The 10,000-nt window shown below is 26.9% G+C and overlaps 3 non-coding genes across 3 annotated transcripts in view; all 3 read left to right on the forward strand.

The window, feature by feature from the left end:
- The first annotated feature begins 4,650 nt into the window (after nucleotides 1-4,650).
- LOC138858371 (small subunit ribosomal RNA) lies at nucleotides 4,651-6,640 on the forward strand. The gene has a single exon (XR_011397505.1). It is a non-coding gene; the product is annotated as a small subunit ribosomal RNA (ribosomal RNA).
- Nucleotides 6,641-7,264: 624 nt separating this feature from the next.
- Nucleotides 7,265-7,443, forward strand: LOC138858487 (5.8S ribosomal RNA). Its single transcript, XR_011397586.1, has one exon. It is a non-coding gene; the product is annotated as a 5.8S ribosomal RNA (ribosomal RNA).
- Nucleotides 7,444-7,945: 502 nt separating this feature from the next.
- Nucleotides 7,946-10,000, forward strand: part of LOC138858429 (large subunit ribosomal RNA) — a 3,977-nt gene continuing 1,922 nt past the window's right edge. The window contains exon 1 of the ribosomal RNA XR_011397564.1: nucleotides 7,946-10,000. This exon is cut by the window's right edge and continues 1,922 nt beyond it. This is a non-coding gene — a ribosomal RNA (large subunit ribosomal RNA).

Consider the following 10,000-nt stretch of genomic DNA (forward strand, 5'->3'; position numbering starts at 1 on the left):
CATATAAGTATTAATTGTATAAAGTCTATGAAGTAATAAATTTTCATATAAGTAGTAAATATATAAAGTCTATGAAGTAATAAATTTTCATATAAGTATTAAATGTATAAAGTCTATGAAGTAATCAATTTTCATATAAGTATTAATTGTATAAAGTCTATGAAGTAATAAATTTTCATATAAGTATTAATTGTATAAAGTCTATGAAGTAATAAATTTTCATATAAGTATTAATTGTATAAAGTCTATGAAGTAATAAATTTTCATATAAGTACTAAATGTATAAAGTCTATGAAGTAAAATATAAAGTCTATGAAGTAATAAATTTTCATATAAGTATTAATTGTATAAAGTCTATGAAGTAATAAATTTTCATATAAGTATTAATTGTATAAAGTCTATGAAGTAATAAATTTTCATATAACTATTAATTGTATAAAGTCTATGAAGTAATAAATTTTCATATAAGTATTAATTGTATAAAGTCTATGAAGTAATAAATTTTCATATAAGTACTAAATGTATAAAGTCTATGAAGTAAAATATAAAGTCTATGAAGTAATAAATTTTCATATAAGTATTAATTGTATAAAGTCTATGAAATAATAAATTTTCATATAAGTATTAATTGTATAAAGTCTATGAAGTAATAAATTTTCATATAAGTAGTAAATATATAAAGTCTATGAAGTAATAAATTTTCATATAAGTATTAAATGTATAAAGTCTATGAAGTAATCAATTTTCATATAAGTATTAATTGTATAAAGTCTATGAAGTAATAAATTTTCATATAAGTATTAATTGTATAAAGTCTATGAAGTAATAAATTTTCATATAAGTATTAATTGTATAAAGTCTATGAAGTAATAAATTTTCATATAAGTACTAAATGTATAAAGTCTATGAAGTAAAATATAAAGTCTATGAAGTAATAAATTTTCATATAAGTATTAATTGTATAAAGTCTATGAAGTAATAAATTTTCATATAAGTATTAATTGTATAAAGTCTATGAAGTAATAAATTTTCATATAACTATTAATTGTATAAAGTCTATGAAGTAATAAATTTTCATATAAGTATTAATTGTATAAAGTCTATGAAGTAATAAATTTTCATATAAGTACTAAATGTATAAAGTCTATGAAGTAATAAATTTTCATATAAGTAGTAAATATATAAAGTCTATGAAGTAATAAATTTTCATATAAGTATTAATTGTATAAAGTCTATGAAGTAATAAATTTTCATATAAGTATTAAATGTATAAAGTCTATGAAGTAATAAATTTTCATATAAGTATTAATTGTATAAAGTCTATGAAGTAATAAATTTTCATATAAGTATTAATTGTATAAAGTCTATGAAGTAATAAATTTTCATATAACTATTAATTGTATAAAGTCTATGAAGTAATAAATTTTCATATAAGTATTAATTGTATAAAGTCTATGAAGTAATAAATTTTCATATAAGTATTAATTGTATAAAGTCTATGAAGTAATAAATTTTCATATAACTATTAATTGTATAAAGTCTATGAAGTAATAAATTTTCATATAAGTATTAATTGTATAAAGTCTATGAAATAATAAATTTTCATATAAGTATTAATTGTATAAAGTCTATGAAGTAATAAATTTTCATATAAGTACTAAATGTATAAAGTCTATGAAGTAAAATATAAAGTCTATGAAGTAATAAATTTTCATATAAGTATTAATTGTATAAAGTCTATGAAGTAATAAATTTTCATATAACTATTAATTGTATAAAGTCTATGAAGTAATAAATTTTCATATAAGTATTAATTGTATAAAGTCTATGAAATAATAAATTTTCATATAAGTATTAATTGTATAAAGTCTATGAAGTAATAAATTTTCATATAAGTAGTAAATATATAAAGTCTATGAAGTAATAAATTTTCATATAAGTATTAAATGTATAAAGTCTATGAAGTAATCAATTTTCATATAAGTATTAATTGTATAAAGTCTATGAAGTAATAAATTTTCATATAAGTATTAATTGTATAAAGTCTATGAAGTAATAAATTTTCATATAAGTATTAATTGTATAAAGTCTATGAAGTAATAAATTTTCATATAAGTACTAAATGTATAAAGTCTGTGAAGTAAAATATAAAGTCTATGAAGTAATAAATTTTCATATAAGTATTAATTGTATAAAGTCTATGAAGTAATAAATTTTCATATAAGTATTAATTGTATAAAGTCTATGAAGTAATAAATTTTCATATAACTATTAATTGTATAAAGTCTATGAAGTAATAAATTTTCATATAAGTATTAATTGTATAAAGTCTATGAAATAATAAATTTTCATATAAGTATTAATTGTATAAAGTCTATGAAGTAATAAATTTTCATATAAGTATTAATTGTATAAAGTCTATGAAGTAATAAATTTTCATATAAGTATTAATTGTATAAAGTCTATGAAGTAATAAATTTTCATATAAGTATTAATTGTATAAAGTCTATGAAGTAATAAATTTTCATATAAGTATTAATTGTATAAAGTCTATGAAGTAATAAATTTTCATATAAGTATTAATTGTATAAAGTCTATGAAGTAATAAATTTTCATATAAGTACTAAATGTATAAAGTCTATGAAGTAATAAATTTTCATATGAGTATTAAATGTATAAAGTCTATGAAGTAATAAATTTTCATATGAGTATTAAATGTATAAAGTCTATGAAGTAAAATATAAAGTCTATGAAGTAATAAATTTTTATATAAGTATAAAAAATATAAAGTCTATGAAGTAATGAATTTTCATATAAGTATTAAATGTATAAAGTCTATGAAGTAATAAATTTTCATATAAGTATTAAATGTATAAAGTCTATGAAGTAATAAATTTTCATATAAGTATTAAATATGAAGTCATACAAGTTAAAAATTTAAAAAAAAAATCGATTGTAAAAATACTTTTGATGTTATTAGTTGTATTATGACCATGACGATATTTGAAAATGATATAAATTACCCACGTATATATGAGTTTTTAAATTTTAAATAGGTTAAAAGAATTTTTCCATATATTTTCGGGTTGGTAACGTCAACATGGGAGAGAACATTTATAACAAATTTGCACAAATCTGCTCAAATTGACATATACTGAAATAGTACTTATATGAAAATTTATTACTTCATAGACTTTATACATTTAGTACTTATATGAAAATTTTTTACTGCTAGGAAATGTATTATACTTTTATATATTTGAATTCCTTATGTTAGTTTATTAGTAAGAAATTGTTTTTAAATACTTATAAGTATGAATATTACTATACTTATATGATTTATGTATTTAGTACTTGTATGAAAATTTTCATACTTGTATGACTTTATTTACTTAGTATTTATATGGAAATATTTTTTACTTTATATGTATTTTTAAGTAAATATGAAAATGAAAGTTGATTTTGTGTGCCTTTTTAATCCTGGTTTTTATACAGTTAGTTTAAATAGAAATAGATTTTGTTTTATACAAAACTCTATATTCTGTACTAACATATTGTATATAATGAGCGTTTTTTATTCCTGGTTTTTATACAGTTAGTTTAAATAGAAATAGATTTTGTTTTATACAAAACTCTATATTCTGTACTAACATATTGTATATAATGAGCGTTTTTTATTCCTGGTTTTTATACAGTTAGTTTAAATAGAAATAGATTTTGTTTTATACAAAACTCTATATTCTGTACTAACATATTGTATATAATGAGCGTTTTTTATTCCTGGTTTTTATACAGTTAGTTTAAATAGAAATAGATTTTGTTTTATACAAAACTCTATATTCTGTACTAACATATTGTATATAATGAGCGTTTTTTATTCCTGGTTTTTATACAGTTAGTTTAAATAGAAATAAATTTTGTTTTATACAAAACTCTATATTCTGTACTAACATATTGTATATAATGAGCGTTTTTTATTCCTGGTTTCCTACAGTTAGTTTAAATAGAAATAGATTTTGTTTTATACAAAAACATAAAAAATCTATTATTCTATACTAACATATTGTAGAAATAAATATTAAACAATATTTTAGTTTTATTTGTGAGCTATTCTAATATTTACTCATAAAATATATGTGTAAAAGAATGGTTTTTAAATAAAATAAAATATTAATGTGTTGCACCCGAAAATACTTTTTATCATATATTTATTATTGAAATAAATATAATAGAATTTGAAATTATTAATTTCAAATCAAGAAAAAAATGTATATACTCTTAAAAAAAGGTATATATATTACTATATGCATTGAAATAAAGTAAAATGTATAGAATGATATTATTTGAAAATTTTGCCAATATAAGAAGAAATATCGTTCTTACATAATAATTAAATAATAATATGTATAGAGAACGAAAATTCTTTTCACGATACCAAAACAAAAATTAAAAAATCCATTACAAAATCACACAATAGAAATGAAATATAATGAAAAAAAATATAATAAAGAAAGAAACATAGAAAAATTGTTGTGTATATTGTAAATGTTTTTATGTTTTGTGTATTTGTGTATAATTTTCAAATAAGAAAATATCATTTTAAACTTTTATATAATATAAAAAATATTATATAAAAAAGAAATATATATTATTCTGGTTGATCCTGCCAGTAGTTATATGCTTGTCTCAAAGATTAAGCCATGCATGTCTAAGTACAAACAAATTAAAAGTGAAACCGCAAAAGGCTCATTATATCAGTTATGGTTCCATAGATCGTTAACAGTTACTTGGATAACTGTGGTAATTCTAGAGCTAATACATGCAAAATAAACACGGACCTTTTGGAACGTGTGCTTTTATTAGGCTAAAACCAAGCGATTATTCGATCGTTATATTGGTTGAACTCTAGATAACTTGCAGATCGTATGGTCTCGTACCGACGACAGATCTTTCAAATGTCTGCCCTATCAACTTTTGATGGTAGTATCTAGGACTACCATGGTTGCAACGGGTAACGGGGAATCAGGGTTCGATTCCGGAGAGGGAGCCTGAGAAACGGCTACCACATCTAAGGAAGGCAGCAGGCGCGTAAATTACCCACTCCCAGTTCGGGGAGGTAGTGACGAAAAATAACAATACAGGACTCATATCCGAGGCGCTGTAATTGGAATGAGTACACTTTAAATCCTTTAACAAGGACCTATTGGAGGGCAAGTCTGGTGCCAGCAGCCGCGGTAATTCCAGCTCCAATAGCGTATATTAAAGTTGTTGCGGTTAAAACGTTCGTAGTTGAATTTGTGCTTCATACGGGTAGTACAACTATAATTGTGGTATGTACATTACCTTATGTATGTAAGCGTATTACCGGTGGAGTTCTTATATATAATTAATACAATGTATTTTTTATATATTCCTCCTATTTAAACCTGCTTCAGTGCTCTTCATCGAGTGTTGTTGTGGGCCGGTACAATTACTTTGAACAAATTAGAGTGCTTAAAGCAGGCTCCAAATGCCTGAATATTTTGTGCATGGAATAATGAAATAAGACCTCTGTTCTACTTTCATTGGTTTTTAGATCAAGAGGTAATGATTAATAGAAGCAGTTTGGGGGCATTAGTATTACGACGCGAGAGGTGAAATTCTTGGACCGTCGTAAGACTAACTTAAGCGAAAGCATTTGCCAAAGATGTTTTCATTAATCAAGAACGAAAGTTAGAGGTTCGAAGGCGATCAGATACCGCCCTAGTTCTAACCATAAACGATGCCAGCTAGCAATTGGGTGTAGCTACTACTATGGCTCTCTCAGTCGCTTCCCGGGAAACCAAAGCTTTTGGGCTCCGGGGGAAGTATGGTTGCAAAGCTGAAACTTAAAGGAATTGACGGAAGGGCACCACCAGGAGTGGAGCCTGCGGCTTAATTTGACTCAACACGGGAAAACTTACCAGGTCCGAACATAAGCGTGTAAGACAGATTGATAGCTCTTTCTCGAATCTATGGGTGGTGGTGCATGGCCGTTCTTAGTTCGTGGAGTGATTTGTCTGGTTAATTCCGATAACGAACGAGACTCAAATATATTAAATAGATGCTTTCAGGATTATGGTGTTGAAGCTTATATAGCCTTCATTCATGCGTTCATCTTGAATGTACAAGTGTTTGAATGTGTTTATATAAGTGGAGTCGTACCTGTTGGTTTGTCCCATTATAAGGACACTAGCTTCTTAAATGGACAAATTGCGTCTAGCAGTAACGAGATTGAGCAATAACAGGTCTGTGATGCCCTTAGATGTCCTGGGCTGCACGCGCGCTACAATGAAAGTATCAACGTGTATTTCCTAGACCGAGAGGTCCGGGTAAACCGCTGAACCACTTTCATGCTTGGGATTGTGAACTGAAACTGTTCACATGAACTTGGAATTCCCAGTAAGTGTGAGTCATTAACTCGCATTGATTACGTCCCTGCCCTTTGTACACACCGCCCGTCGCTACTACCGATTGAATTATTTAGTGAGGTCTCCGGACGTGATCACTGTGACGCCTTGTGTTTCACGGTTGTTTCGCAAAAGTTGACCGAACTTGATTATTTAGAGGAAGTAAAAGTCGTAACAAGGTTTCCGTAGGTGAACCTGCGGAAGGATCATTATTGTGTTCCTATCCGAAAAGAAAAAAAAAATAATTATATAAAAACAAAATAAAAAAAAAGAATAAAAAAGAAAAAAAAGTTTTCTTTTTGTTCTTTTCATTCAAAATGTTTTGAATTATACAATGTTTTGAATGTTTTTCTGTTTTTTTTTTTTTTTTAACTCCTTGTAATGCATTATGACAATATATATTATATTGTGAACTTCGCATACATTGTATTTGAACGCAATAAAAAAACCTTTAAACATATAGCTGTACTTATTATTTATATAGAAAATAATATTTAATTGTGATATTTATATAAAATATTATAAATGATAAGTTAACTTGTTCACATTAACGTGTGTAATACCTTTTTTTTATGGTATTTTCTATTTGTGATTAAAAACATGTTGAAAAATTTAAAAAAAGAAAACGCACAAATAGAGAAGAAAATAATATATAAAAGGTATTACTGTTTTTGTTGACCTAAGACATGCGCAGCTGCAAATGTTTGGGTTTAAAATTACAATTTATTGAAAGATGTTTTAAACTTATGTATTAAAAATTTATTATTGATTAATTATTAATACTTTCAATAAATAAAATTCTTTGACTTTGAATTAAAAAAATACAAAAAAATTATCACTCTAAGCGGTGGATCACTCGGCTCATGGGTCGATGAAGAACGCAGCAAACTGTGCGTCATCGTGTGAACTGCAGGACACATGAACATCGACATTTTGAACGCATATTGCGGTCCATGCTGTTATGTACTTTAATTAATTTTAAAGTGCTGCTTGGACTACATATGGTTGAGGGTTGTAAGACTATGCTAAATTAGTTGCTTATTCTTTTAGTCAATTAATAGAATTTAAGCATATGGCATATTATTGGATTGTATTTTTCAATCCATAATATTAATAGCATAAAAAGAAATATAGAAAATATATTCTTGAATACCTCATATTTGAACGAAAATTTATGATAAATGAGAATCTTAGTATTCCCATAAAAGAAAAAATTTTCAACATTATTTAAATTATATTAAATAATACATAAGAGGAATGTCTAGCATAAAATAAATTTTTATTCTAGAATTAATTCACTCTATTGTATTGAGAAAAATTTATAATAAAAAAAAATATATGATATGTGGAGGAATAATGTTGTTAATTTTATTAATTATTATATTATGAATTTTAAAAAGGGATGAAAAGATTGAATAATATTGAGTAATCAAGATATAAAAATATATTTCTTTAAAATAGCAAATAGCAAAAAAATTAAATAAAAATAAACAAATCAATCTAAAATATATTTTATACAACCTCAACTCATATGGGACTACCCCCTGAATTTAAGCATATTAATGAGGGGAGGAAAAGAAACTAACAAGGATTTTCTTAGTAGCGGCGAGCGAAAAGAAAATAGTTCAGCACTAAGTCACTTTGTCTATATGGCAAATGTGAGATGCAGTGTATGGAATATCTTAATATCTAGTATGAGAAATTAACGATTTAAGTCCTTCTTAAATGAGGCCATTTACCCATAGAGGGTGCCAGGCCCGTATAACGTTAATGATTACTAGAAAGATATTTCCAAAGAGTCGTGTTGCTTGATAGTGCAGCACTAAGTGGGTGGTAAACTCCATCTAAAACTAAATATAACCATGAGACCGATAGTAAACAAGTACCGTGAGGGAAAGTTGAAAAGAACTCTGAATAGAGAGTTAAATAGTACGTGAAACTGCTTAGAGGTTAAGCCCGATGAACCTGAATATCCATTATGAAAAATTCATCATTATAACTGTAGTATTTAATTTTAAATATTATAGTAATAGTGTGCATTTTTTTCATATAAGGACATTGTAATCTATTAACATAATAAAATATTTATCAAAAGATCATTGGTTTTTAAGTTTATTCAAATTAATTTGCTTTTAGCTTATTAACATAGAATAATTACTGATGATTTGATAAAGTGTTGATAGATTTTATTATATATAATGCTAAAATTCTTTTGAATTTTACAATAATATTATTATCATTGATTTTAATATTAATTGTATGCATTTATATGATTAACAATGCGAAAGATTCAGGATACCTTCGGGACCCGTCTTGAAACACGGACCAAGGAGTCTAACATATGTGCAAGTCATTGGGTTATATTAAACCTAATGGCGAAATTAACTTAACTGTATTAATAATGGGATTAATTTTTAATGTATTACATTATTAATTCAATCCCGGGGCGTTCCATATAGTTATGTATAATGATAATTTATTATTATTTATACCTCTAACTGGAGCGTACCTTGAGCATATATGCTGTGACCCGAAAGATGGTGAACTATACTTGATCAGGTTGAAGTCAGGGGAAACCCTGATGGAAGACCGAAACAGTTCTGACGTGCAAATCGATTGTCAGAATTGAGTATAGGGGCGAAAGACCAATCGAACCATCTAGTAGCTGGTTCCCTCCGAAGTTTCCCTCAGGATAGCTGGTGCATTTAAAAATTATGTAAAATAATCTTATCTGGTAAAGCGAATGATTAGAGGCCTTAGGGTCGAAACGACCTTAACCTATTCTCAAACTTTAAATGGGTAAGAACCTCACCTTTCTTGATATGAAGGTTGAGGTTATGATATAATGTGCCCAGTGGGCCACTTTTGGTAAGCAGAACTGGCGCTGTGGGATGAACCAAACGTAATGTTACGGTGCCTAAATTAACAACTCATGCAGATACCATGAAAGGCGTTGGTTGCTTAAAACAGCAGGACGGTGGACATGGAAGTCGTAATCCGCTAAGGAGTGTGTAACAACTCACCTGCCGAAGCAACTAGCCCTTAAAATGGATGGCGCTTAAGTTGTATACCTATACATTACCGCTAAAGTACATGATTTATAATACAATTTCGGTTGGATTATAAATTTTGAAACTTTAGTGAGTAGGAGGGTACAATGGTGTGCTTAGAAGTGTTTGGCGTAAGCCTGCATGGAGCCGCTATTGGTACAGATCTTGGTGGTAGTAGCAAATAATCGAATGAGACCTTGGAGGACTGAAGTGGAGAAGGGTTTCGTGTGAACAGTGGTTGATCACGAGTTAGTCGGTCCTAAGTTCAAGGCGAAAGCCGAAAATTTTCAAGTTTTAATGAAATGAAATGAATGAATTTTTATTCCATAGTAATTAAACACTTGAATAATTTTGAACGAAAGGGAATACGGTTCCAATTCCGTAACCTGTTGAGTATCCGTTTGTTATTAAAAATGGGCCTTGTGCTCATCCTGGCAACAGGAACGACCATAAAGAAGCCGTCGAGAGGTATCGGAAGAGTTTTCTTTTCTGTTTTATAGTCGTACTACCATGGAAGTCTTT

The sequence above is a fragment of the Bactrocera oleae genome, unplaced genomic scaffold (genome assembly GCF_042242935.1).
Source record: "Bactrocera oleae isolate idBacOlea1 unplaced genomic scaffold, idBacOlea1 ctg00000009.1, whole genome shotgun sequence".
In the NCBI taxonomy this organism is placed as follows: Eukaryota; Metazoa; Arthropoda; class Insecta; order Diptera; family Tephritidae; genus Bactrocera; species Bactrocera oleae.